Raw genomic sequence first — 7,324 nt, forward strand, 5'->3', positions numbered from 1 at the left:
TTGTGGCTATTCATGTGACTGCTTTTGCAGCACTGCAGAAAGGTTCTGGGCGTTGCTAGGTCGTTACCATTGTAAACTTCGTGCTCTGGTATCCAGGATAATACATCATTGCTACTTTCACTAATTAGAGCACGCGCACAATCCCACACTGGTCTAGAATTAACCTCTGTGAAGCTGAATGCCTTTAGCGCTGCTTGGCTGTCTGTGAAAATGACAACTGAACGGTGTATTCTTTCCTGATTATTTCTACTACACAATACCACAACACTACCTTTATTTCCTCTTACAGAGAAAGCCATTCCTTGTTTCAGCCTATTACTACGCACTATAAGTACTACTATTCTACGCCTTACGATGAACCTTTGAATAAGAAGACTAAGGAAGAAGCATAATGCTATCCATGTATTCATGCATGGTGGGCGGAAAAAGCACTCTAGGCTGGGGATCTTTGACAGTTTTGTTTGACGATTCATTTGACAAATTTGAATTTGATTTGAAATGTTGTGGATTTGTCAGTCTTTACGAAGCTTGTTTTATGTTATTTATTATGTATTCTACTACTGATAGTTGTATAAGGGTAGTAAATCTAGATGGAAATTGTGGCAGAACTTTAATTAACAGTGACACTATCGCGATTTATCGAAAAAGACTTTAAAATAGTTGGTTGTGTAGCGTGCGGTAGATCTCGGCAAAAATTGAGTGAAATAATGGAACAACTTTTCGCTCTAGTAAGTGACTATATAATATACATCCGTGTAGTAAACCGATCATTTATGAAATTCACTTAAATTAACTAAATTATATATTTTTCTTACATTTTAGCTTTTATTTATTACTTGTCAAAGATTAGATGTCGAAGAATTTAGATACGTTAATTTGACTTACCTGCTTCAGTAGCGTATCGGATGTTTGTGTTAATAAATACTTATTATAACTTATCTATTTTTATTAGAATTATATATTTTTATAACAATTTTAATAACTACCAACATTTATTCACAACGTAAAATAAAACAACAAATTATTGAGTCTACCCCACGTCTACCCTACATCATAGTTTTATATTTTTTAAATAAAATTAGAACGGATAACACTGATAAACCGGAATTTAAGTCGGCCATATTTGAGGCCCATCGCGGTGTACCTAAGATTTTTGATATGCTCCTTCCTTAGTCTTCTTATTCAAAGCGATGAACCTTAAGCTTAATAAAAACAACAGTTTTATATCCAGTTCATTCGTATGTAAATGATATATGAAATATTTATTTCTTATTTATATGATTGGTTAGGTTAGGTTGGTATTCGGACTTATTTTTCAGTCAAATGGAATCATAATATATACAGGTGGTGTAAATGAGTTTATCGACGATGCCGTTCTACCGAGTTTTAACTTTTTTACGCTGTTTAACAGCGTCGTTCTGTGAAAAGGTGTTATCGCTAACTAGGCCTTAAATCGCAATTTCTCGCCGATTCATTTGCCCGATTGCAAAATTGGTCGTTAACTTTTTACGACGTTTTTGTCGCTTTACAACTCTATATAACACGGTTGCTCGTTCCGATAAACATATACGTTTCCGAATGCAATTGTTAATAACTTTGTGACAAACCAATTGAAACAGTTCGATAAATGGGTTATTCTCATAGACTTAGAATAAAATATAGACTGAGCATCTCATTCATAAATAGCTGGAAGATGCGGACAGACAACGTCTTGTTATTGTTGTGTTATTGTTTTTGGCTCTAACGAGTGCGACACGAGCGATAGATAGGCTGTCTCCGTCGTAACGGTCGTTTCCTGACGGCTCTGCCGCCCAACGCAACACTGTCTTTTGTTTCTTCAGTGCACCTGCACTCTCCGTATCATAGGCGGGTATTTTTTTAATTTTAATGAAGCTATAATTCAATTAAAAATATATCGTATTTAAACTTTTTATATTATTAAGATTTAGGATAAAGAAAATAGTTTAATATAAAGCAAAGTTTAGGACTTAGAAAAAAACGTCTTAGAGTCTAAAAACGATAAAAATAATAAAGTACGTGTTATAGAAGAAATTTTAATAATCGAAATTATTTAATTTTTGAAATTGATGATAAATTATTAATTTAATAAAATATTAATTTTAGTCAAACATTTACAACTCTAATATTAATCAAAACAGGATCTATTCTATAGATATAATAGAACAGAAAGAGAAAAAACTTTATAATTGTTTAATTTTTTTTTCCGGTAAAAGTGATGTCTTATTATGTAAATTAGAAAAAACAGGAATCTGTTCCATTAAAGCAAGCTTTTAGGAAGTGAATAAAATGAAAACTACATTTATTTAACTCGTTACTGTCTTTATTATAGAGTAAGTATAATAATGGTAATGGTGACTATACTTTATTCAATGGAAATATGCACCAAATTCAAACAAATATAAAAGGCATGAGTATAAACAGTATTACTACAGTAATATTGAACATTGGTTCAAAAATATTACATTAATATAATACAATATTACTGTAGGTATTACTGTCAACGTGCAAGCTTGTTTGAAGCTTGATGTATTTGTATGCGCTTGGTACATCTTGGCGTTGGAAAATGTATAGAAAATTATTAAGAAAAACTAGTACGTAATGGGGGATATCTTGATATACAGAGTGGTCGGAATTGTATTCAGGAAACTTTGGCAGCATAATCTGCAAATAAAATCAGTAAAAAAAATAGTATAAATTTATGTCCTAAAATGCTTCGTTTCAGAGATACAGAGTGTAGAAATTTCATTTTTATTTCGCTTTTTTCCAAATAATTTATGAAGAATGTATTGATTAATTCGTTTCCAAATATCTTGAGAACTATACTTGTGGCGAGTGTCAACAAGAGACCTTATTAAGTAAAAAACGTTGGAAATGTAAATTTTTCTCAGTAGTTTTATATAGATACAGACAAAAAGTATTACTCTTCAAATAACTTAAAAAATATGTAGGTGGCGCCCCCTATTAGTAAAAGTCAAATTGACATCTAAATCTAATTTTTCATGTCAAAAAACTCCCAAACGCCAATTTTCGTCCAAATATTGACGTCACTTCAGAAATTATTTGGAAAAAAATCGAAATAAAAATGAAACTTCTACACCCTGTATCTCCGAAACGAAGCATTTTAAAAACTTACAAGTTCATTTTTTTAGAAAGCCAATGCAACATTTCTGAGTTTCAAATAAAGATAAAAAACAGTAAAACATATAATAATAATATGTAAATTATTTTCTTGGATACATACATATATGGCAAATAATAACAGATTGTTTTATTAAAGATTTACGTTTTGGTTAATTCTAAAACTATCTTCAGATTATATGTGATATTACTTAAGTGATATTACATTATAAAAGAAAAAATGAAAATTATACCTTATAATCGAAAAAAAACGGCGTCAGCGATGGCTATGAAATGAAGATCGCTGTCATTTTATATGTAAAATTATATGGAGTATGTATCGATGGTTTTTTCCAAGCCAACTGGACGCCGTTTTTTTCGATCATACGGTATTACAAATTAATAATAGATTAACAGTCGAGAAAAAAAAAGAAAAAACTCTAGGTAAGTACTGGATAAATTTTAAAATGGCATATTTATTTTATCTTTGTTTAATATAAAAAAAACGAAATATCTACCTGGTTTACATAACCCTGTATAATTTGTGAAATAATAATGGACAAAAATGCAAGCGGTAAGAAAAATATTTACAAAAAATATGTACTTGTTTACATTTCTGGACCATTGTTCGTCATTTTTGTTATCATAATGGTGACCCTATCATAAAAACGTAGTTATTTCTATACCTGATGTGAAACTATAGGGAAAAAGTAATGTTTGTAAAATATTTTAGTCTTGAAAAAAAATAAGGAATGTTTGGTATTTTAAAATGTTTGGTAGCTTGTAATTTTTTCGACTTTCTCGATTGTTTATAGTTTATAATAAGCCTTAAAAATTGTTGTTTCATAATGGAATATCATTCTGGAATTCCTGTATGTTATTTTAGATTCTAAGGATGGTTTTAGAATAAAAAGAAACACATTTTTCATAAAAAAAAGCATTAAATTAACCAATGCCCAAGAAAATAATGTGTCTACTTCTTATGTACTTAATAATGTATCTACTCGTTATATTAATAACGAGGTTAGTAAGAACCTTTACGTAAATGATAAATATAAAAAATACAGATTTTCCAGGGTTTATAATTTACTAAATTATTATCTAAATAAGCGCCTTTCTACAACGCCACTGACGCCAAAATAGTAAATTTGACTTACCTGTGGAATGTTGTTCCAGGACTTAAATAGTCCAATTTCTTACAAATTTGGCACTGACGAACCATGTTTTATAGTTTTTAAATAAAAAGTAATCAAAATAAACACTAAACCGACACTACACACTAAGAAAATCGAATCCAAAAAAATACAAAATCAAAACATCCAATAAAAACAATAAAATAGCCATGGAGAAACTGTGACAACAAGGTTTTACGACACGTGCTTTACTCTACTATGGCTCTACTACGAGAGAATAAAGAATGAACAGGCGACCCGGCGATTGGTGGGTGTTGCCAAATTGTAAAGAATTTGTCATTTTTAAATAGTCTCCGACTTATAATTTAGTAGTATAGGGACTATTTAATACATCTTTCTACTATTAAACACTACTTTATTAAAATACAGTTTTAATATCTCAATATATGTGTATAACAACAAAAAAAATATTAATAATATTTTAGACGTGACAACATAGGCTGGAGGCGAAAGACTCAGACGGCCGAGGTCAGCTGCACCCAGGAGTAAACATGTTTACAAAAATTAATATTGGACCGCGCTTAAATGTAAATAGTGTAGTCTATATTTTATTCTAAGTCTATGGTTATTCTGGTTTAATTGTTATTTTGTTGCATATACAGGTTCAGTCTTAAATAAGTGCAAATATTTTTAGTGGTAGTATATTTCAGCTTCAAAAAATTTAGAAAAAAATTGGAATTTAAAAAAAAATGTTTAGTTAGACATTTCTTAAAAATATGGCAACATAGGTAGTAGATTAAATTTTCAAGAAAGAAAACCCAGAAGAGATCCAGTGGTTTTGAAAATATAAGCAAAAAATCATTATTTTTTTGGAAATTTTCAAAGTGAAATAACTCCGTTATTTTGGACTTAACAAAATAACGGTAAAGAGAAAATATGTTTCTTTTGTCGAGATCTACCAGCCCCGAAAATATTTACATTTATTTAAGACTATTAACTCTGTATTTTTTAATTCAATAACCAAACTGTTTGTTTTCTTTAAAAATATAGCATGAAGATAGGGCAGAAATTCTAACCATTTTGGTCTAAAGGAGAGGCCAAAAATTAAGAGTGATTATACTTTCTTTGGGTTTTGTGAAAGAAGAAACTAGCGATTATAATTGCAAATACACCGAAGAAACTATATAGAAGAAATGTTTTAGAAGTACGTGAAAGAAGAAGTAGGGGAGTATCTGTTAACATCTTACCGGGCAGCATTAGATTTTTTCGATATTTCTAATACTGTCAGGTAAAGATGTCCTCCGGACTCCATTTCATCGATTCCATCTTGAAATTCCAGGAGAGAGACAGCCTCCATTTACATCTTTGCATAATGAACTTATAGAGGGGCAAAATGATTGAGATATATAATTTATACATTTTAGCACACAAAAGTAAAGTAAAGATTTCAGTTAACGTCTCCTTTTTGCTGCTAGGGCTAATCTGGACGGGGCCTACTTTGCTTACGCGGAATCCGAACTACGGTCCTCGGCCTACATGGTCAATGGCCTACCGACTTGGCAAGTGTCTAAATCGACTCTTACTCACGAGATATCCGATCTCATCCGGCCGCGAACCGGCGTGAATGAGCAGTGTGTGTCAATAGATTATATACTTTTGCCTTTTTTTGGACAACAGCACGATACAGAGTTTCGAACTGGTCACCCGTCCATCCACTAGTATCGTCTTACGTCGCTTAACTTCGGTGTTAGGTTATAATAGGTCTGTCAAGAAAATTTAGTTTTCTACTGCAAATTATAAATTTGTGTATATTGAAAGACCGTACAAAGTTAACAGACAGTTCAGAGTCGGCAATTTATATATCAAATTTTACTTTTAAAACTAATTGTTTAAGTTTTCCTTATATATTCAAATCTTCCCATTCAATTTCGAATATCTTTTTACAATGTACAGTCTATCAACGACTGCTTGATAATTGAAATTCAAAAACCTAGCGACCCTGTTCAACAGGCGCTGACTTGGTCCGAGTATAAAAAGTGTAACACTATAAAGTATTTGATATCATGTATCCCCCTCCTGATGGTTTCATAAACTTTATATCTTGTGGGTATGAAGGACGCGCAAGCGATGTTGCAATTTGTGGAGATTGTGGATATTTAAAAGTTCTTCCAGAAAATTGCGTTATTATGACAGACCGAGGTTTTAAACAAGTTGAAACATCCCTAAGGAAAAAAAATGTACATTGATCAGACCTCCAGTATTGTAAGTAATTGCAATTTACAAAACGAATTGCAAGTGTGCGAATACATATTGAACGTATAATAAATCGCTTGCGACATTTTAAAATGTTAGGACCCCACTCTACTATTTCTTCAGCTATGGTTCAAAAACTAGATAACATAGTTAGTATTTTCTGTACCATAATAAACTTACAAAAACCCATTATAATACAATAGTACATTAAGATTATACTATGTCTGTTTCTAAATAAAACAATGGTTTCCTAAACGATATTTTTATTAAGATCTTAAATGTTTATTCAGTAAAAACTGCATACAGTAATTTAAAAATGTTGGTTTTCCAAAAGTGTATGGCAGAGTCAAGAAGACCTTTTGTAAAATCCTCATCATATTTAACGTTGATAACAGTAATTTCCTTGCCTTTGTAGTTTCAAAATTGGGGTGTGCTACGCAAAATAATCCTTTTTCAACACCTCTTGCTAACATTTGCAGATTTATTTGTGCTAAGTATTTTTCCCTATTTCGTTATTGTTATTAACATATTGTAAAAAGGCCACCACTGGATTCAACTTGGTTAGGTAATCAGTATTCATCGCGAGAAAGTCAAATACCATATTGACATCTACTTGCGGTAAATTATGTGAATCTCCTTTCTGGAAACCCTCCTCCATATTTAGCAACAAATACAACTTCTTTTACGGTATTCAACAACAAAAATAATAATGTAACTGCTGTAAATGTCGACTGTACTTCAATACCTTGTATAGGGAGTGTCACAGTCAAATGAGTCAAACTGAATCACGGTCTTGCCGT

The 7,324-nt window shown here is 31.3% G+C and overlaps 1 long non-coding RNA gene across 1 annotated transcript; it reads right to left on the minus strand.

Annotated features, from left to right (window-relative positions):
• Positions 1 to 2,323: 2,323 nt before the first annotated feature.
• Positions 2,324 to 4,890, minus strand: LOC115888582. Its single transcript, XR_004051281.1, has 2 exons — positions 4,296 to 4,890; positions 2,324 to 2,682 (listed from the first exon to the last, which is right to left on the minus strand). It is a non-coding gene; the product is annotated as an uncharacterized LOC115888582 (long non-coding RNA).
• Between the last annotated feature and the right edge of the window lie 2,434 nt (positions 4,891 to 7,324).

Source organism: Sitophilus oryzae, unplaced genomic scaffold, assembly GCF_002938485.1.
Source record: "Sitophilus oryzae breed Bouriz unplaced genomic scaffold, Soryzae_2.0 scaffold_801_pilon_pilon, whole genome shotgun sequence".
Lineage (NCBI taxonomy): Eukaryota > Metazoa > Arthropoda > Insecta > Coleoptera > Curculionidae > Sitophilus > Sitophilus oryzae.